At 38.6% G+C, this 23,125-nt stretch overlaps 1 protein-coding gene across 6 annotated transcripts in view; it reads right to left on the minus strand.

The window, feature by feature from the left end:
- The window catches only part of FBXW7 (F-box and WD repeat domain containing 7), a 179,490-nt gene that overhangs the window by 110,025 nt on the left and 46,340 nt on the right, over window positions 1-23,125 (minus strand). The window lies entirely within an intron of this gene.

The raw sequence follows: 23,125 nt of genomic DNA on the forward strand, positions 1-23,125 counted from the left end.
CTATAGAGAAGGAGCCTGAGGGGTGATAAGGTTGATACTGCTGGTCTTGCTTTCTACTAGTAAACTTCAGTTAAGCCACGCTGGAGTGTTACCACAGCATGGAAAACTCTACTGAGTTAACACATGTCAAGCTACAGGTATCAACAGACGGAACTGGAAATCTCAACTACGAAGTCCAAAACAATCATTCAGTAATGCTTATTTTAAGTAAACAGGCAATGTGATTAACTATGCAGAAACAACTACTTTCTTCCCAGCTATCTAGGTGAGCAGGGATTTTATCTAATAGGCAGGAAGCAAGATCCAATCACTGAATGCTGAAATTAGAAAAATCCAAATGGAATTAACTATGACGATAATTACTCACTGTAAAAGCTTACTAGGAAGATAGTAAATTCATCACTACTTTAAGTCTTAAATTAGAAATATGTTCCATCTGAGTTTAACACACACATTCACCAACTGCAGAACATGCAACACCTGTGCAGCTGCCAAGGCAGAGTTACCTGACAGCCCCTCCCTGGGAATACACACAAACAGGAGTTGCTGTTGTCCCCTCCTCCCTGTTCCCACAGTGACATACAGGCAAAACGAGTTAAACTCCTAATTAAAACCTGGCTTAACACACAGGCTAGCGCGGTATGGCCAAAATGGCTCTAATGTAAACTTCTCTTCAGTATCCACGACATTGCTGAATGCGACCCTGAGGCTGGGATGCATTTTCAACAGGAAAACCTACAGACATCAGCAGTACAATCTGCTAAACCACTTCACGAATCCGTTCACACAGTCTGTTACCTCACGTGGTGCTGCTCTGCAAACCCGTATCGTAAGAGCAATACATAAATAACGTCCAAGCAGAATCACTCATTATTAATGCAAACTATTCTGAAGACAAAAGCAAAACAGCATTTGGCAGCAAGAATGCTGCCATTAAGACGTTTGGTCTGAAAAACCTCAAAGTGATTTAGAGAGTACCCAACTGACTTCTCTGTTTCTTTCCTGTCCACTAATCATAAAAGTAATTTTGGGTACATTTCTCCAAATTATGGGTTTTACTGATATTGAATTGTAATTTTACCAGATGGCTGGTGTCAGCTTCTGGCAAAATGGTAGCATGACTTCTTGGAGTGAATCTCCAATTCAAATGCTGCATAAGTGCAGCACAGAAAAGCAGACGTGCAGAACAGCAGAAATAGTCAGGAAAATAAGTCAACTTAGAACACAGAGCAGAAAAGATGGACCAAAAAAAGTTCATCTTTAACTCAAGGGGGGGGATAGACCTTGAGGACAAATAAGCAACAAGATTTAGTTGAATTTAAACTTACTTTTGTTAAATTTAAGTGGAAGGAGAAGAAATTAACACCAAGTACTAAACTCTCCCCTACCTCAGAGTTGTTTCAGATAGACACCTCTAATGGAATGAAAACACACAAATCAAAACATAAAACCTGTGCACTGAAAAGCATTCTAGTGGCTAAAAAGAAAAATACAGCAGGATTAAAGCTGAAGAAAAAAAAAAAAAATCAAGAGCAGTGCCTACTATTTAAGAACACATATATTTGAATTATTTAAAAAAGTTCAATATAAATACCCCCTTTTCAAGCAGCTCTTATACTACCTCTAATCACCAAGAATAATCAACTCCCTTAACTCCGAAGAAGTTCCAAGGCATAGAACAATATTTTCAAGCCTCTTAATAATGACTAAGGGAAAGTAACACAGGCTATGGCATGAAAAGTGCAATCTCTTTATTGTGTTTTGGTGCAGGGTTCTGTATCAGACTAACCTTCTAGAAAATATTATCAAGTTATTGTAAAAATAAAGAATACCCTACCAGAGACTGAACAGCAATCTATTAATTTGAACACTACAGGGTTTTTTTTGCTTGTTGGTTTGGTTTTGTTGGTGGTGGGTTTTGTTTGTTGATTTTTGTTGCCTGGGTTTTTATAAACTTTTTTTTAAAAAATCCCAGTCCTTCCATATTATTCCAAGCATACAAGGAGATGACAGATAAGGGAAAATGAACAAAATCCCCAAGTCTTGCCAACCTACCATCAATAATATATTCTACCTCAAGATCCATAGTGAACAATGTTTATTCCAGGCTATTGCCAAAAATTTCTATCTTTATTTCCTGTTTTCAGTTGCCTATTCTTTAAAAGTCTGAAGGACTATTATCTGTAATATTCAGCTGTCCTTTAGTCCTAATTGCTTGGAAGAAAAGGAAGTATCAGTACTCTTAAAGTAGCTGGGAGTGAAAGGCTGTGATATATTATGGACAAAGATAACTTCCTATTTGCGTTTAGTTCAGCAAAGTTATAAACTGAATTTCTGAGATAAGAAAAGGTAGCTGGGGATCAGGTAGAGGCAGAAAACATGCTTCATGCAAGCCACACAAGATATTAATACTGGTGTATTTTACCATTTTGGTGGGGAAAAAAATACAGCTCAGCTTTACTCCTGTGAGGTTGTTCTAAAAGAACGAGTAATGCATATTTTACAAAGAATTCCTATTTGTCCACAGTCCCAAGTGATATCTTATGAAATGTTCAGCTGTGTACATTCAACCAGATTTCATGCAGTATATGCTGAGCAATATTGTTTCCATTCTGAATACTGTATTTTTTAAGATGAACTCCAAATCATGTACGTTCTTCCCGAGCTAGTCAATGAACTTTTTAAATGCCTTTGCATCAATATCTGATAGGGAGCCTTTGATCTGCACTTTTTTCCTTTTAATAAAAGCAAGAAATACACAGACAGACAGAATGGCAGCATTTATCAGACTTGCTGAAATCCATTAATACATTGGTTTGTTTGCATTTTCAGCATCTTTAACAGTAAAAAGATACAAGTAAAACAAGGTCATATACCACTAGGACACAGCAGAACAAATTGCCCTTCCTGGTATCTTACTTAAAAACAAAAAACCCCAAACAATTACAGTCTCCACATGGTATTAAAAAAAGAAAGGCAAATGCCTTCTTGTTAACCTCGTATGTCCAGAACACTGCCTACCACACTTGGTTCCTAAGTGTTGTTCTCCGTGTGACAGGGAAGCTTTCCGGCAGCAGATCTAAAATTTGACCTTGCAGAACAACAAGGTGCTTGCTGACAAACAGCATGCGAGATTGCCAGGTTTGAAGGAAGATGATATCCAAACCTGTCTAAAAGATTCTGGCCCCAGCCCAAACAGACTTTTAGCAGACTCCACTAGAGAAATGGAAATGGTTGCAATTATTGTTATTGATTCAATGCCCTTAAAATGGCTCTCTGAGAATCATATTTCAATAACTGATTAAGCAGTATGGTTCAGCAGCAGGGCATTTGCCTAACAGCCTATGGAAACCTAAATTTGCTTGGCCAATCTATTTCTGGGACCAGGAAAGTAAGTTTTTGTACTTGCATGACCAGAGATGAAAGTAGATGACTAGATAATAATGTACGGTGGCCTACAATATTGTCAGGCAGGCATTCAACCTTTCTTTCAAATCCTATGTAGTCATCAACTCTAAATATCCTACTTTTCTGCTCTACAGCACTCTCCTATGACAGAAAGGTGGTGTGACTCCAAGCAGTAAAAAGAGATGAGTCCAACACAGGACAGCACTGACCACAGATATAGTGAACAAAACTACCAACTAAAAGAGATAACTGATACAAATATAAACTAACTAAAAATTTGAAATTGGGATCATTATTTGAAAGGCTAAACAACAGGTTGTAGAGAGAGATCCTTTTCAGAGACTAATGTCATTTAAGATGCTGTTACTGCTCTGCCACAGAATATATTCAGTGGAGCTTCATTGAAGTCAACTGAGTGCTCCCTAACCCATTCCAGACAAAATTAGGCAAGTCTACTTAAACTCACCAGTTTCCTCCAACCTACATGGTGCTGCTGGCGCTGAATTAAAAATGACTGATGTGAACTGTTGTAAGGACAGCAGACCTTACACCATTCCAGCCGAGAGCAGGTAACAGCTAGGGGCCAATTAACATCTTACACTGCTGCAAAATAAACACCTACCCATAAACTTAAAGCCACATTCTTCAATAAAAGCAAGCCATGCTTCAGTGCTAGCATTATGGATCTAAACTTGACTGTTGTCAGAAGTCTCAGCAAACCACCAGTGTGCCAGACATGGCATGCATGAGCCACTGTTTCTCATGCCTACATGGAAAGGCATGCAGGGCTAGGACAGTTTCTTTCCAACAGTGAACCCATCATACAATGGCAGCCGCAAAGAGGAAGATGCTCTGATGTCATTGCCTCAACCCACCTTTATTGGAAGCCAGTCTATCTTCCTGATTTTCCAAGGGCATTGTTGGTGCAGATTCATGTAGGTGAAGAGTAGTCATCCTGCCTGGACAGCAGTGCTAAACAGCATCAGCTGTGTTGATCAGACACAGATCACACAACTCCCCATCCAAACCTGGTATCTGCCCTGGCTGCTACATCAGATGTACAGTGTTTCACAAAAGACAGCTGCTCTGCTGCACAGCAGCCTTGCAAATCTTGGAGACCAGCACCTTTATGAAGTGAGTAGACAAAGCTGTTCAGGCCCTAGTGAAGAGTGTGCTGATGTTCAGAGGAAGAGACTTGTCAGATTGCTGGTCACAGGTGGAATTCCAAAGCAGCCTGATATGGCACAATCTGTGAGACAAGATGGTTTGTCTCCAATGTGACTCAGGGATCCACAACATTATAAGGAAGGGAGCCTGAAGAGTCAAACCCTGCTGACACAAGAACAGAGCTCTGGATGCACTGAACAGGCAAGGCATATTTCTGGGTTGGTTGCTCATTTTCTAACAGAGAAACGTCATTCAAGAAAAAGACCTGTAAAATAACTGATTTAAACCAAATTTTGAGGCCATATCCAACTAATTCAGAATGTGGTTTTAACACCACAAAGTAAGAGTGATGTGTGGAATAGTCCAGCTGCTAACAGTTGTATTTCACTACAACTGTTTCTACTGATAGAACACCAAATTGGATTACTTTCTGAATAATACATTGGTTGTTGGTAGCAACAGCACTATCAAAACCACGGCATCTATATTTGTCCTTACTGGAAAACCTGGCTGATTAGGTTACAATAGACACAGGCTGAAGCCTGCAAAATGGACCTTACAGTAACCATTCTCACTGCAGCAGCCCAAAAAGGCTTTCAGTAACCGTAAGGCTCTCTCACCAAATAGCTCAACTTTCCAAAAGGTCCAGTCCTCCATTCAGGAAAACAGCACAAAGTAAAAACCATGCTGGCAATGTGAAGTCCAAGTCATCCATCATGGCCTTCAAATCTGTATCTATCTTAATTTTTCTTAAAATCTACATGTACGCTTCCACGTTCTCAGATGCAAGGCTGATTAGCAAATGGTATTATTCTGTTCAAAGTTCAGAAATCACTTTTTGGTCACTAGGACACAGAAGTCAGTGATTTGCTCAACAGAAGCAATGATTAGGTATAAACTGTAAAATGGTACCAAACATACAATCGAACTTTCTAAGTGTCCTGGTTTTGTTAAAAACAAGTTTCTCTTTCAGTGAATTTTGCCTGTCAGCTAAAGCCTTCATATTAACTGCATTTTCCTGGAGAACCAGACACATGTTTTGGTAAACCTAGCAATGGAATGCAAATTTATTGATAAGCATGGATGGACATCTCGCAAGAGGGGCGACGAGAAACAAGTGACCAAGAAACTGACCAACTGTGTATAACATTCCATTCACGTGAATACTTCATATAAAAGTGGGAGATCACAAGGATCTCGTCCCTTTTGCTTTTTGCCTTTTTGCCCTTCTGCTTATGGCCGACCTTAGGAGAGGATCTTGCTGGTCGTCCCTGAGAACTGAGGCCTAGTGAGAGACTGAATCCAGCTCCGCTTGGTTGCAGAGTCTAATCCAGGACTTTGGGTGCCGGCTCTGCAGTTGCTGAGACTTTCAAGATTGGTTTTGTATATTTTGTATTATTTTCTCTATTCTTATTAGTAGCATTAGTAAAACATCTTTAATTTTTCCAACTCTCTTCTCTCTGTCCTTCTTTCCCTCCCGATCGCCTGTGCTGAGTGGGAAGGGGGGAGAGGGAGGGGCAAAAGGGGGAAGTGGGGGGGGGAGAGGAGGTTAACAATACATCTGCCAGGGTTTTATTGTCACCCCGTAATCTTAACCCTCGACACTAAGGTATTTACATTTCCATTCCTATCACCTCAACACCTGGGAAATATTTAGGACATAAGTTTTCTTTCTCCAGTAAGAATCCTGGAAAGAGAGTAGGTTCTAAGAAATGCTTTCATTTCCTGCTGACATTACTCAGATTTTCATCAAAGCCTGGAAAGAACATATTTTCTACTTGTAACAGTGCAGGGTTCATGTACTGAAATCTGTTCCCATGGAGTACATAGCCATTCTCAAAGGTACTGAAGTTAACATGGGGTAATGGCACCAATGGGGTCCACAGATCTGCACTTACTCCTCAGACAGTGTGATCAAGCACATGTTTCCAAGACATCTTATCTTCATGGGTAGGTACTGACCTGAAACCCCCAAGCTCTTTTAGGTGCTTCTGGTATCTTGTTTCAACATGTGCAATAACTACTTTGACACTGAGAGCACCAACCCATTCAGGATCGTGGCTGTTCTCAGTAGCAGCTCCTGCACTCAATGTTGAATTCTCTGTTGAGGAACTGACCATTTTAGAAGTACTGGTGAATGCAGATTTAGGCATTGTAGTTCTTTTCAGAACTTCTGGCTCAAGGCCATTTTTAGACTGCCCAAATACAGTCTTCCATTTATTTATTTTTGAGTCTATGTGTGGTGAAAAAAAAGCAGCCTGCCACACATCTGGCTTGGGAGGCGGAACTGCCCCAGTGAGCAACATCTGCCACACTTAGCACTAGGGCTTACCAGAAAGAAATCTTAACATATTTGGACCTGTTACAAGTGGACAGGAAGAGGCAACTTAAAAGTCTGATCCCAAGTCTATTCCATCCCAGATAATAAACTTACAAGACAACAGAATAAGAAAACTTTTTCTGAAGAGTCATAACATCTGGAAAAGGCTCAACTCACAAGCAGGGCAGCAGGCTGGACATCACTAAGTCTTTCTGCCACTGGTGAAGGAACAGAGATTGGATGATGAGTGCTCCATCATTTATACCCCAACATGTAAGTATTAAGCAGCTCAGATGCAGGCACCATCCATCCATGAGAAATGCTTGACTTGGTATAAATCACATTACTGATCTCAAGAAAGCATGAGAGTTTTTTGTGAACTTGCACAGAAATTCTCCTAATTATGCAAAAGAACTTGGTGACATCTCTCTCAAAAAAAAAAAAAAAAAAAAGGAAAGGAAGCTTCAGCAGATCTTTTAACAGGACTTTTTCAAAACATAACAAATCAACTTCAAAAGCCAGAAAACAGTATTTGCACAGATACTTTTGAACAATCATTTAGTTGGTCTTTTTTTTAATTGTGCACATACTGTTCCTGTGGGAACTGAAATATTAGCTGAACTTTCAATAGCAAGTGACATACTAGCACTAACACAAGTATCATAGTGAAATTCTAGCTCACTGAGTTAAGAGATAGAACTGCTACAGAGCTTTCATATATTTAAAAAAAACCACAAACAACGAACAGGTAAGGACTTGCAGCTAATCGAAAGCAAGTGCTCAGCAAGCTCCCCAGTGGCCTTATTCTGCACAAGCTGTAATTTTCTTTCAAATAGACTAACACATTAAAATAAGTTATTTAAAGAAACTTTCAGAAAGGAGTGTAGACAAACATGCACACATTCTTCTTGAGGTGTAGCTCAGCCTCCCACACCCAACCCGCTTATCACTGCGTTCAACGAGATCTCCTGGCATACCTGCACACATAAGCATCACTAATCTGCTTCGGTCAGAATGAGCCAGGTTAACTTACAAGTTCAAATTCTCAGCTAAGCAGATTCGTTTTACCTGAAATAGATTAGGAAGCACTTGCACAAGCAGTTCTATGAACAGATTAGAGAAGCGAACAACCTCCCTCGGCAGTGGGACAGGACAGACAGCATGTGGCTGTAACCTGCGACCACCCCAGCTGAACCTGAACGGAACACTCACTGCAGCCCGGCAACAGCCTCCTGGGAAACGATTAAGAACTCACTTCAGATTCATGGTCTGTTCTATTTCACAGCTTCTCCATGTTGATAAGACCCATGAAAAGTGAATCAAGGATGTCAACCCTAGTTCTTACCAAGCAGCTAGCACCTACAGCCTAGTAAGTCTGAGACATAATGCACATCTCAGAAATCACAAGAACCATACAAGTGATATTTAAGGATGAAATGCTACCACTTCTCTTATTTAAGCAGAGAAAAGCTGTAAATGCAATTAAAATGTTACATATTTTATGAGGCATACAATTATTTTATTTTTATTTGTTTGATAAATAATGAGGAAAAGAGTACAGGTGAACTGGAGGCACCGGCACCTCACTAGCCTAATTTGTGGGCTTCCTGCCTTCCCGCTTCTTTGTTCGTAAGTAAGCATCCTGAGAAAACTCATGAGGACAGATAACTGGGTGGGAGGGAAATCCATGCATATATATCCAGATGGCAAATTCACCACAGAATTTACTACTTGGCCAGAGTGTTTTACTCCCAATTTTACTCTGAAGTTTTAAAATATATATTTTTTTTTAATAACTTGTTAAAATAACCTCAGAAGTTTAACAAAATATAAGCCAAGTCTGCAAATACTTAGAAAGCATAAGCAAAGATATCACCAATCCCTTCATCAGTAGCTTCAAGGAGACATATAGTGCAAAGACACAGGCATTCCACAACTGGAGCTATAAAAGAAGGTCTTTCTAAAGGTAAAGGATTTAGTATTTTCACTACCATTATGTTGCATTTACATGTGTTTGCTTCTGTTCTGCTTCCATTTCTTGCTATTTCTCCAAGAAGGTCTAAAAACACCTTTGCCTGAGCGTTCTTTATCTACAAGCAGAAAGCAATCAGTCTATACACAGGAAGAGCCTAAGACGCAGACATACAGACAGGACAGCTAAACTGTTTGGACTGATGACCAAAAATAAGGAACGAAAAATCTAGACCTATGAAACATGTTACAAAAACACCCTATTCTTTTCTAAACACCTTCCATGTTAACAAGATTGTGCAGAACCATCCAGTGATCAAGTAGGTGTGAGAGGTGGGTGCTTTTATACTTAGAATATCTCTCAAAGAACTCAACAAAGACTTTCCCACCATTTTTTGTGTTTTGTGGTTGCTTTATTTAAACAAAGCAGGCATGTGCCAGAGAGATCAGAAGGTAAGATACTTCATGAAGATGCAATAAAGTTAACATGATTGAAGAATTAGATATTTATAGCTACAAAATACAGTAACATTGTTCGGGAGTACATGCTGCTGTTATCAAATCCTCATCAATGAGCAGCGACAGGAAAGAACACAACAAAATGTAAAAACAGTTACAGTCTTTTGATAGTCACAAATGTTGCAATAAAGTAGAAAACATAAATCACAGGTCAGTCTCTGCCAACCGAATCTCTTCTGTTCTGATTCAGTTGGCATAGACTGACCTGTGATTTCAGAGTAAACAAAGAATCTTCTATTCAGCTAGCTCAGACTTCTCATCGCATCTTATTTTTTAAAGGACTTGTAACTCTTAAGTTTATTTGAATGAATGCAGGATCTACAGGTGTTATTTTTGAGGGTTACTGACAGCTGCCTGATTCCAGAGCACTTTTGAAATCGTGTGTTTCGAAAAGGAATTGGAAGGTCAAGTTAGAAGCTGTGTGTCACAACAGAGAATATTCCAGGCAGGTATGGCAGCATAAAACTAGAAATGAAGTAAGCATAAGGGGACAGCAAGAAAAAGAAATGTGAAGAGTAGAATAAATTATACAATATAATGTCTCAGACAAATTATGGATAATTCATTACTAGACACAGAGTAAACAGGATCTGATGTGTTCAGTGCCTGTAGCAAAGAAAGTGCATTATTGATCTACTGTATTATGCAGGGCTTAGAAAAAGATGAGGAATCAAGAATAAGTGTTCCAGCATATCAATTTTTATATTTAGTAACAGCTGAAACAAGCAGAAATGGACACTTCATAACATTAGTACTTGATTGTTTATTTTATGCTTCAAAATAAATTGGCATTGTGCACCCAGAAGAACACTGTCATAAAGGCCAAGAACTCAATTCCTTAATTTAATAATATTTAAAGCTTCTCTAACAATGGAGATGAAGGGAGTGCAAGCAGCATCGTCCTTGCGGCATATTATAATATTGATACTGTTAGGACAAGACTTTCATATTGGAAACTAACAATTAAGATGTTAAACCAGTCAGCCAGTGAAGTTCACCACCTAGACTAATTAATGTCTGAAGTAGCTGCAGTGTTTAGAAGTATTTTCAAAAAGTCATTTACCTGAACTTTTATTTGACATACCCAACATGTGCTTGTGTAAATCTGTGTATGATCCTTAAACGTAAAGGCTCCTGAAGCACAACTGAAGTTTCACATCACGTGAAAGCAGCAAAAGTCTATTCACCTTTGCATGGGACTCCTAGCAAAAGCCAAGTTATTTAGAGCTGCTATGACAGGTCTACAACAGGATCCAGTAAGAGTTATTGACCAACTAAATGAGCAAAAACAAATTCAAGGCTAGAAGATTACAAACAACAGGCCCTCTTCACCATGGCCAGTAGAGACAAAATTTGACCTTGGGACAGCAATAAATCTTATAGAATTAAAAACCATGAGATACCAAACTACTGCCTTTTTTAACTCAACCAGAGAAAATTGAAAGACTGTACTACAATCCTTGCATGAAAATGACATCAAGTTTTCTGTTTGTGATAGATTTTGCCTGACACCAGAAGCTGTTTGCCAGCCATCAGTTCTATCATTAATACAAACCAATGGAAAAAAAGACAAATGTCTTCATGTATTCATAGTACTTGTCTGTATTTACAGTTGTAGTAAGTTTCACTGTGGAATATAGTGGACTTGTTGTTCTAGGAATATCAATCCTGCTACTGTGATAGATGGCCTGTCAAGATAAAACTACCACTGTATACTGTACACATTAAAAGACAACCTTAAATTTATATAGCAATAGAACCTGCCTTCCTCAGCATCAAGGATATCCTAACCGGTCATCTGAGAACTTGCTTTTTGAAACCAAAAGTATAACTGCATTCAAACCGCATGAGTAAATGCACAATATCTGTTATTTGTGAACAGAAGTGGCTAAATTAAGTGCAAAAATACCAGCGTGCCCTTACTGTTCCCTACCCAAAAAACTATGCCAACTAAAACAGCAACTGAAGTTTGATGCCATCTGTCACCTAATTATACCTTATGTAATATATGACATCGGGACATTTACCTTAGCCACCACTCTGCAAAGGATGGCACATTTTCCTGCTCATAGAACCAGTCAGAAACACCTGTAAAGCTGTATGTCCTAATACAAAACCTTTTCAGATGCAAGGGCAAAAATAAATCGATAGCAGTAAGACAGCCAATGAACTGCCATCACCTTTTTATTTCTCAGCTATTCTCAAAAGCAGGTATTTGTTGCATGCATTATTTTGTATAGTTCCTCCACTTAGAATTTTAATTCCGAGAGTCAAAGATCAACTACACACATTGGAATAGCATCTACTTAATTCACCATGTGGAGATCTAGCATACATACGAAATTTTTCACGTGTGCTTCCTGTATCAGCATACAAGAGAGGACATTAGGAGTCTGCTCCATAAGTTACAAGAATCTGATGCCACCGGCTTTTAGCACTTCTGCAGACCACTATTCCACAAGCATCCACTCTCAGCACTAACAAAGAGTCAGACAGCCTCATCTACTGACTTGCAGAGAAAACAAATCCTGTGCCCACTTGCTGCTATTGGCACATTCTGTATATCAAATGACAGGTGAAGTGCTTGGTACCTGCTAAGAATTTGTTGAGAACTTCAGTATTTTTTATTCTGAATTTGGCTAGATCTATATAACAAAGCTTACATTGACTTAAAAGTAAACAAAATCCCTGAAAATGTCCTGATTAAATTCTTTCCAGGGGCTCTGCAATCTCTTAGCTCTGTTTTTCCTTGTATTTGTATAGTCTGAGAAAAAAAAAAAAAAAAAGGCAGATTCTTCTCTGTTCAAGAAAAAATGAAACTTAGCCATCTGTACAAAGCTGAGAATAAATTAGAAAATGCCAGACTACCCTGCTGTGTATTGGCTGACCAGGGCCTTTGCATTAAAGGACTCACCTCTTTAATGGAAAACAATGCCTGCTGGACACTATAGATTCCTCTTAATGTGCCGTCTCCGCCCTTTACTTAGATCTGATGCAACAACTGAGGTACAACATTTAGCTTTGTGTGTTTAGAGAAAGCATAGTCACTGCCATCAAATGAGCTAATGTCTCCAATATATCAATACACAGTTTGTATGCTTGTTCTCTCAGAACAGGGCTTGTGGCTGGTTTTTGTTTGGTGGTAGCATTGTTTCATTTGAGGATTTTTTTTAGATGTCGTGGGATCATAAAGTATGTGAAATATTCCAAAACCCAAGTCATTTTTGCTACCTTTGCCAGCCACTGAGTCAATGAAACAGCTCAGAATCCTTCAATGTCGTTTCCAACAAAAAACACTATCCTTCCTTGTCTAACTTCTTCCACAGATAGAAGGCTGCCATTTACTTCAGTTACAAAAGTAAAGGTTCACAAGGAACTTGAAAGTGGAGTACCACTGGGGGAGTATAGAATAGTGAAAGGATTAATGTTATATGTTGTATAAAACAGATACGAGGAAGCCTTCAATTTGGGACTGAAACATAGAAATCCAGTATGTTCTTCATAAGGGAAGTTGCCTCTTCTGTAAGTTTGTCCACAATGAAAACTATGGTCACCAAATGACCAGGAACTTCTCAGACTGGGAAAGATTATTCCACATTTCTAATAAGAATCTAACTGGGAAGTGGCAATTTTTTGTCTCTTCAGGGTGACATAAAATTTGATTTTTTTTCCTCCCAGAATTCTGTGGATTTAGAAACTCTACAAAGATGAAGTACGGTGAAAACACATTAACTACTCATTTTTCTGAAGGAAAAATGGCCAGGTGTGTAACAGGTTAAGCAAAATGCATATAGGCATCAGTGCTCATATCTGAAGATATGAAGAAATTTTTAAAGGAGAAGCTACTAAAGTCTATGTACACATAAGCAAGATAAAAAAATCTTGGTTACAAAAATGGAATGAAAGAACAGTTTAGACCAACAATACTTGAAAAACTTAATTGGTTTGCAACTGCCAGTTGTTGCTGCTTTCTTGAGCTCCAAAACAAAAATTGGCACAAAGTCAACTGCAAGTAGACCTATAGAGATGTAAAGATATTTTAAATAAATACATAAACAAATTAAATTGAGTCTCAGACGGGCATGAGACGCAGGTAGAATCTAGCCACATTACTCACTTTAATTGGGTTAAGTGGCTTGCCAATTCATGTTTTGTTTCAAATTCAGCTGGCCACCACACTAATTCTGATGCCCTGCCCTGATGTAGCAACGTGATTTGCACATCTTAAGACCCTGAATTGCTCATTTTAGGTAAGACATCATTCTAAGTAGAAAAAAGGATAAGTGACCAATCTTTCATCAGTAAATTACCACTGAAAATTAGAGGTTGTTACAGCTTTAAAAGAAATAAATTACAGAACTGCTTTCCCAGCTCCTGTACTATCCTCAAGTCCATGGTGTCTGGCTGTTTCCTTTCTTCCTCAATTTATGCCACCTAACCAAAGCTTGCTCAAGAAAAATACTTTGTTTTCACTCCAGATATTGTGAGAATGAGCTGTGGGTGGAAAGCAGATGGAAAATGCTTTTGTATACATTAAGTTATGAAATGTTCAGGAAGCCTCTTCTATTCCTCATCCTGAATTGCAAGTATGGGCATACACATTTGGAGGAAGGAAAGGTGTAATCTGCATCCTTTGGGGAGACTGGGGGTGCAGGCAAGGGACAAATGGACTATTACTGACAACTGTGCATCAGGCAGGCAGTACAGTCGAAAGTGTAAAGCAAACTATGGAAGTGACCAGGCAAGCAGATGGAGCCAAAAAGCTTAAGAAAAAAAAAAAAAAAATAATCAAGTAGCAGCTGCATTAGTTGGCACACAGTCCACAATGGTTGGCAAAGATGCTACACACACGTACTTGTGAAGAAGTGGCACAAAATGAACTGAAGCAAAAAGGTCCATCTTTTTGTAAAGAAGAGGCTGCAGAGACCATTAGAAAGATAGAAATCAAATCCCAATTCCAGATGTGAGAATCCAGGTGAGTCAGTATCTTCCTTGTGCCTTATTTTTCCAGCTATACAAAGTGGGAATCACCTTTTTAAAAAGGTACTTTCAATACCTATGCAAATATTTTGCCGCGTTTCAGGCACTTGAGACTTAAATTTTCATTGTGCTTTTCCCACAAAGGAAATAACTATGTGGAGAAAATGTGATCTAGGGGGAAAACAGCTGAATTCAGTCAGAGGAGACTTGGCTTCCATGCTCAGATTTGCCAGAGGCCTAAAGAGGGACCTTCATCAGAGTCTGTTTCCCCATGATAAAGTGAGGTTTATTATATATACTTCCCTGAAAAAGAGCTTTGAAAAACGTGCAAGGTAAATAAAGGATCATGAACATCACTGCCTTGTCACTAACTTCTTCCTGAATGTGCATTACAACAGAGTCTCACATATTAATTTTTGCCCTCAAGGCCTATTGACGTGATCACAGAACACAAACAAGGTATATTTAGTGAGATATTTTTCCATCCTCATTATTCAATTAAGTTTCCAGGATATATTTTATTATACATATTTTCTAGGGTGCTCAATGCTATGGTATGTATGTGTGTTTCACAGTCAACTGCTTTACCTTGGCACCAAACATAAGGTGAAAGAGTGACTTTGTCTCCATTCTGCAGAGAGGCCTGCCCAGGCTTCAGCATGGTCGGCTGCAGTGAACTTAGCTGTCACGTCATGTTACTGTGAAATCCAGACTTGTATCTATATCAATGTCAGAGTTCACAGCACAGCTATGCTACAACTCTGACTCTTTAAATTCAATTTTTTCAGTACTACACCTCTTCCCTCCTCTTTTCACCGTTGCACCCATCGCCAGTTGCCTGTGCTGATTATGTTTCTTTTTCCTCCAGCATTTTCCCATCCCAGGAGGGCCTGGTGACTAGGCTAACACCTGGCCCTAGGGCAAAAATAAAACAGAAGTCAGAAGATCATAAATTCCATATGCCAGGCTCAGTTAGATGAGAAATGAAGAAACACACAGAAGCGCATTATCAGAGCAAAATTTGATGAGGGAGATTTAAACCAGCATTTTTTTCTCCTCAGTACAGCATTCTAACATGACAGCACAGAATAAGAGAAGGGATGAGAACACTAACCAGTTGTTAGGCTATCAGCTAGGAGGGAAAGCTGTATTTTAGTCCTGTTCTTTCTGTATAGTTGTCAAATTTTTGAAGGAGATCTGGAAATAACACAGGGAGCAGATTCTACTACTCAGGCATTTCTTCCCCAAACTCAGGGCAAAGTACACTAAGTCTGCAAATCCTTCTTCCTTTCTTCCCCCCATCTTTCTTGATCCCACAATTGACCTACACACAACAGAGCTGGGAGGTGCCCCCACCCAAACAATTTCTTAGCACGCTTTCAAAAAAGGGAGGGATGTGCATTTACACCCTTGCAGAATGAGGACAAAACTGAACCTAGCCCGGAGTGCTCCAGCCATCACCCAACGGGCCAGTACTATCACTAACTCCATCCTGGAAAAACCAAAACCAAAACCAAACCCAAGTCCTGTTTAGGCTCCCATCACTAGGGAACAGCTCTGTGCTCTGGATCATGAGCCACCATAGATATCTAATGCAGAGCCATTTCCAACAGCCTTCTTTCACAGTAGTAGCTTTGTTTCTAAAATACGGAGAAGATACCCCTCTGCACATGTTCCTTTCTTATGTGGGATAAAATATTTGATAAGTATACATATAGCAAACACAACTGAGACAGTCATCCTTCATTATCATCAGGTCCTCCTCTGAGTAACTGCAGGTTTGGGAGAAGGGAAAAGAAAGGGGGGGGACAAAGAGGCAAGCAGGTTCAGGAACTATTGTAGATCCCTTAGAGATGCCCACAGAACTGGAGAAATGAATTCTGCTGCTTTTTAGATGCTGAAGTACCTCAAATAAGAAAAAAATCTTAAAAGAAAAGCAAAATAGTAATCAGAAGCACACATAAAGACTGTGTGTTAAAATGGTTAACCTTTCATTAATTCAGATTCATCTGAATAGTTTTTAGTACAATGAACTCTAAGTGACTCACCCTAAGGCTAAGATCTTGCTACAATTTTCCTCAAAGCTATTTTTTATTGTCAGTAATGAGTTGCTGATAAAAATGATTTAAAATGTAAGTGCTGACACAACCCTAACTACAGAGTTCTGCACAGCATCGTGCCATAGCTGCAATTAGAAAGACAACCTACATCAAGTAAAAAGCTCCACTGCAAACCTTTTTAGTGGATCAATACAATATCATCAGCGACATCTCAACAGGAAAGCTAAAGGAAAAAAGGAGGCTTCTTATGGAATTAAGAAAAATTATATGTATTTTTAAAAAATTATCTTTTGAAGGCTGTGGAGAGCAAGTTGTTACATTTACAGTCTGATTGTAACATTATCCACAAAGCATAACATACCAATATCCAAGATGTTTGTTTCTCAGTTTTTCTTGCACTACAGTATAATGCAAAGATAGTTAAGGTGACAGATAAAATGCTACTAAAAGTGGAATAAAAACAGTGCTGGGAAAAGGATTATCATGAAAGCTTCAAAACAGAAGCTTTAAAAAAAAATGTACAAAAAAAAAATAGTTTGCAATCACTTTACCAAAACAGTGAGCAGAGTATAGCATTCAGCTTATGAGGATGCATAATATTTTTACGCAACTGAAAGTGTTGCAAGAATGACCAGAATGGTTTCTACTGCATCAGCTTTATTCTTGATGTGTCCCTGAATACCACCTCCTAAGGCTGAACATGAACAAGCTCTAAGACACAGCATAAAGTCCCAGTGACTTAAGTGTGGTACTTAGCAAAATGAAAATTCATTCACAGGAACAGCAGAAACATTAAGCTACCAGTAGGCTGGAAGTTTCTTGGAGCACCTTTGAAACCAGCTAAGCCAACCACACATGTTCATTTTGCTTCAGTAAGTTGCTGTGATGTGATGACATTTCACTCTTTGCAGCTCACTGTAATTTAATGAGTAAAGGCGGGGGGGGGGGGGCAGGGGGAGAGAAGAGGGCGGATTAGGGGAAGAGTTCTTAAGATTGTATATGAAAAGTAGGTTTGATTAAAATCAACAATATTTAATTTGAACCCCAGAATCTCATACTCTTTAATGCTATTAAGACAATTGTCTGTGTTGTAGCGCTTCTAATATCATTTGTGAGAGAGTGACCATACTCGAAACAAGACTTGCAATGTCAGCCTGTTGGGATGAAGAAAAAACTTTACCACTCTGGTAAACTATTCCTATTAGGAGTTTTGGGAAATCTCATTTACTTCTGAAATTGATCTTTCTAAATTCAGCTTTGAGCAAGAGGACATTGCAATGGTTTTGCTATCTCTTACTTTGCTGTTCTTCTGATAATGACAATATTGATGGCAGTAATAGCATTTTACCACAAAATGTTATTGTTTACTAGATTCTCATCATTTCTCCTGTTTTGCCAACAGCAGGAAAGAAATTATGAGCTGCTGTAAAAAAAGTAAAAGAGAGAAACCGCTTTAGCTTGACAAAGCACAAGAAAAATTGAAATACTAATATAGAATTGAATCTTTAAAGAGTTAACAGATGACAATGCAACAAATGCTGGATTAGCGCTTTGTGGTACAGAACAGTCTTCATCAAGAGAATGAGCAGTATGACTTAGGTCTGAATACTCTTAGAGCTGAACCTCAAACTCAGGGTTACAGCACGGGTGCAATCCTGTGCTGTGCTATGCAAATAGTCTGACTAGATAATCATAAGGGCTCCTCTGACCTTAAAAAAATCTATTTGTCCTTTCTCCCCCCACTCAGTTCCTCGCATAGGCTGTTGTCTCCCACATATGGAAGGCTTCCTCCTGCTCAGTTCTGCACCCTCACCACCACCTCCTCATTCAAACGTCATCAAGCAAGGTTCTTTGCCTCCTGATTATTCAGAAGAAAAGCTCTGTTTCTATTTAAAGTTAATCTTATTTCTTGGGGTATTCACAGTCTGTTTTACCCTCTCCACCCTTCTGATCACAGCAGAAACTGCTGGCAAACAGAACAGCCCACCTATGCTGAGAAGGACCAGTTTTAAACAAACAAAAAGCCACCCCATGAACCAACATTCATTCATAAAAATCACAGGCCACCATACTTTGGAATTCACAATAGTCTTCTCTCTTCTGTTGTAATTATACTAATGTCTTAACCCAGAAAGTGGACATAAGATGGCACAACTGAAGAAGCTGCTTGCTCAGCTGAAACACTTCATGCCATTGTTGAATGACGTTACTTAGTTTTGTTGTCCTGTAGGCAAAATATGTGAAGTAGATATCTCCATAGGAAACAGAAGTTAAGAACTTTTAGCCATCAGCATCTGTATGACATAACATTTAAATATGAAAATCTATTTACAAGGAGAATTAATCTTAAATTTACTATAGCTCTTCACCTAAAAAGGCATAATTGTGCCTTTTCTATTAGACATAGCTAGGATTTATATTTTGTCTTCGTTCCACCAATAGAAGGCTCAGATATTTTTCTTTTTTTTAAATATTATTCTTAGCAGATCTAAATTTAGGTGTGTGGGAGTTAGCAGGTTCCATTTAGACACATTAGGACTGCTATCTAAAATGCAGAATTATGATCACAAATTTTATTTCTGAGAGAATGAAGCCTGACATTCAGATCGCATGTTAAGTTTCTAATGACACCAATTTGGATGGCAGCAGGAAACAAACAAGAAAACATAAATCCCAACTGTAACTCCTGAGTGTGTATATAAATACACACACACACTGCATGTTATCTGCAAGAGCAAAACCAAAACTGTGATTCAGCACCTGTGCAAAACTCATACATACACAGATAATAAGAGCAGTGACTTGCAAGGTTTTCCACCTTCCAATAAAATCCCTGCCTGTTCCTAGTTCCTTATACTGCTTCTCCTCTTAGTATCTCACCTTCAGCCTCCTCAAATCTTCCTCCAATTTTGTGCACGACTTTTTTTTTTTTTAATATTTCTTCTTCTCCACTACTGGTTCTTTTCCAGTTTGAAATAATTGCTAAACATACAAGAATATAGTCACATACATTCTTACAAAATGAGCATGTCTAACACAGTTTGAGGTGCAAGATATACCATGCACCCATTTTCATAGTCACATGATTTTGTTCTGGCCTTAATTCAAGTTTGGTTTAGATAAGGCCCTAAAGTGATCTGCAATCGCCAGCGAACTAGTATTTGTTCCTACTGAAATGACCAGGGGGAAGCGACAAACTATTAATCAATCTGATCTATTCCTCATTAAGTAATCAGGGACTGAAGCCCTCAACTGATCTGAAAGGTCAGGGAAAGTGAGAAAACCAGTCTAAAAGATCATTATCTTCTTTCTTTAGCTACACAGGCATCCACAAATAGCAAAGCGCTCACTGCAGACTACTGGAGAGAGTTTCACCCCTCAGTTCTGCATCAGAAAGAGACTTTGCTCATTGATGATATCCCAACCCTATTATATAAGATCGCTAGAAATAACTTAATCTTAACCTAGATATGTTGCTCCCACATTCATCCAAAATTTCACTAGTTTTCTAGCTTCACCCCTTCTCACCCCAGTTCCAGCATCCCCAAGTATGGCACAAAGGAGCATCCCAGGTAACAGCCTGACCCCAGCACGGCTGCCCCACTCTGTCACCCTCTCCCTGATGAAACCATCTGCTCCTCAGAGTACGAGCCGCCCAAGTGAAAGCAGAGACGCCCCTTGCCCAGCCGCAGACCTGCGTGGGAGGGAGGAGCTGCTTTTACTTGCCAGGGAGGCTGATGATGCCATTACAACATGTGTTTTCTACTGATGACGCCATTACAACATATGTTTTCCATATCCAACACTTCATCAAGTGCTACCCATACCACTGTAATGCTAAGTCAGAATGGAACGAAGGCCTATGCTCCACTTCCAGAATATAGAGAAAATACCAGATTCTCAAACAAGGGACTGAAACATTTCAGAAGTGTTACACAGTGATTTTTTTTTTTCTTTTCATTTTTGCAAAAAGATCACTAAACAGAAGTATGGGGTTTCTGCTGTTGATAACAAGCATTCACAATCTGGTAACACCGTCAGTTCCCCTAGAAGACAGTATGGTTATGTGGAACAGCACATGCACACAAACACCTAGTACTATCACATTTCAGCAAAATCAAATTAAACTAGACTGGTTAAAAATTAAAGTCCTTCCAGGAAACATCATTTTGTCAGTATATCTCTGGGAAACACCTCTAAGAGTTCTGTTAAAGGAGGTTAAAAGTATATTAGCAGCATCGATTTTTATGAAACTGATGTAATTCTCTCAGATTCCTTTTTTTTTTTTCCTTTTTTTTAAATAAAAAAAATTCAAGAGACATTTGCACATGCAACATTTCAAGTCTACAAAATCATCCCACTAAACGGCATGCACAATTAAATCAAATTTTGGCAAATGTTGAGGCCTAATTGCAAAGATTAATTTTCCACAGTGAACATTTAAGATAAAGCCAGTTTCTCTGTGACTTTGATATAGGTTGAGCTTAATGTTTCACAAACTCAAAGTCTGACTCATGACAATTTATTTAGAAAACAACTCCTTTCCAAGGCTATTGTAGCAGCTACCACTACAAATATCTTCTGGCTGAATAATAAGACAGAAACTCTTGTTTTAAATCTGGCAAAGTGCTGGCTTTTGTTCATTAGTGCACCCCTGAGGCGGTTACAGGCCGTAGATAAGGCCAAGCTGCCCCATGGTCCAGAGATGCACCTGAGGGGTGGGAGCTGGGACCTTCCCCAAGGGTCACCAGCACACACTGGAAGACTCTGAAAAGGTCTCCAGCTGAACTTTCAGACTGCTAAATCCAATTTCAAGGATCCTGATACTACTATTCAATTAGTTCCATTACTCCTTCCACTCCGTTGGTGTAACAGTACTCCCATGGCACATATTACCAGTATTTACTACCATTTCAGTAACATCACCCTCAACAGAAGGGCCTTTTTCTCTCCTCTGCCCTAGCTAGTTTCATGGAGTTCTATGTCTTGCAGTGCAGTTTTGCATACAAAACACTACTATTTTACAAAAAGAGCCTATTTTCCATTTTCTCTGAAAAAAAACAGCTCTTCCCAACTATTTTCCTCAGCAATTTACAAAGATTTTCCTCTTGAACTTCAGAACATAATTCATTAGCTCTTTATCATTGTGTTTAGAATCAAAAAATCAGCAGATCACATCAACTTTCTCACAAGTGCTTTTATAATGGATAACGTTATGGTGGCAAAACACCCACGTAGTATAAACTAACCTTGAAAAAGATGTAATAAAAAAAAGTAAAATCAAACTTAGACTTTTTTTCCTCATCAAGTTAACTCCTTTAAATGGAAGTGATTTTTAATTATTCTCTCTCTTAAGCTAATAGTTGCATTTCCTATTGCCTGTTAAGGCAATTTAAAGTAAATAGTTGAAACTGTATGAGATTGTTGCCTCCCCACACACATTCTTTGAAGTCAAATCATTGAACTCAATAATCACTAAGTAAATCCTGCAACTCCTTTGAACACTACTCTTCTTCAGGTTCAAAAAACACACTTGGGTTCATTCTGCTACTCCAACAAAATGGCCAGTTCTTTCACACTGAAAAACTGATCATATGCTGGAGAAATGAGAATTGAATTTTTTTTCATATGTATAAATTGGTGAGATAGAAACTTATTTCTGCAAGGGGACTCAGGCTCAATGGAAAAACAAACAAACAAAACCAACCAAACAAAGAAAAAACACACAACCAGTTGAGACAAATCTGAATGTCTAACCATACACCACATGGACAAAAGTATAAATAGTAGTATATTCTCCTCATTACGAAAAAAGTCTGACACATTATATGAGTGAGAATCAATCTTCTTTTAGTTACCTTCTCTAAAGTACAAATAGCAAATAAAATTTAAATTTATTGGTTTAAATCAAATGTTTCTTGCTCATGGATTTTTATCAAGTGAGAATTGACTGAAAGGTCATACTTTTTTAGTTTAATCATGTTTAGGTTCAATGATTTCAAATCCAACCCCTTGGATTCACTTTGGGCCACTTAAACCACTGTATCACTTGAAAAATTGTTACATGTTTGATCTTGGCTATTAGTTATTTAATTGCCAATTGTACACAGCATACTGATGTCCTTAGGTCAAAAAGAGTGTCATCCTCTAAATTTCAGCATACTGAAGTTACTTTTTGACTGTTTCTTACTTTGAGGTCCATGCAAGACTCTTCTACTTCCTGATGCAATTTTTTCCCCATCAGTTTTCACTCCAAAATAGGCACAACAACAATTAAAAGCCATTTTTAATAACTCAGTGTTGGTTTTTATTTTGAAGTTTTCATTCTTACATGATATAGCACATAACAGTGAACAAGCACTCAAAAGGGCATGTTTGCTCTTGCATGATAATGCATAAAAACTAAGACTTTTTTGAAAGTGAAAAGAATGAGGTATCCATTATCAGTAACTCCTGTAACATCCTCTGTGCTTATACTACTCTCCAGTTAACCTGGAGATGAATGGTGTACAACATATCTTAAAAGCTCTAAGAGTTTAACAACATGTTTTAATTTTATCAGCTTAAGACAGCTTGGTCCAATTTAGCTCCCCAATTTCATTCACTGGATCACAGCTCCTAACGACTCTTTTCTACAGTAAAATCCATATTCTGATACAGAATGGTTTTTGTTTAGTTTAGTTTGGTTTCTAATTTGAGC

Source organism: Streptopelia decaocto, assembly GCF_964273445.1.
Source record: "Streptopelia decaocto genome assembly, chromosome: 4".
Taxonomy (NCBI): Eukaryota; Metazoa; Chordata; class Aves; order Columbiformes; family Columbidae; genus Streptopelia; species Streptopelia decaocto.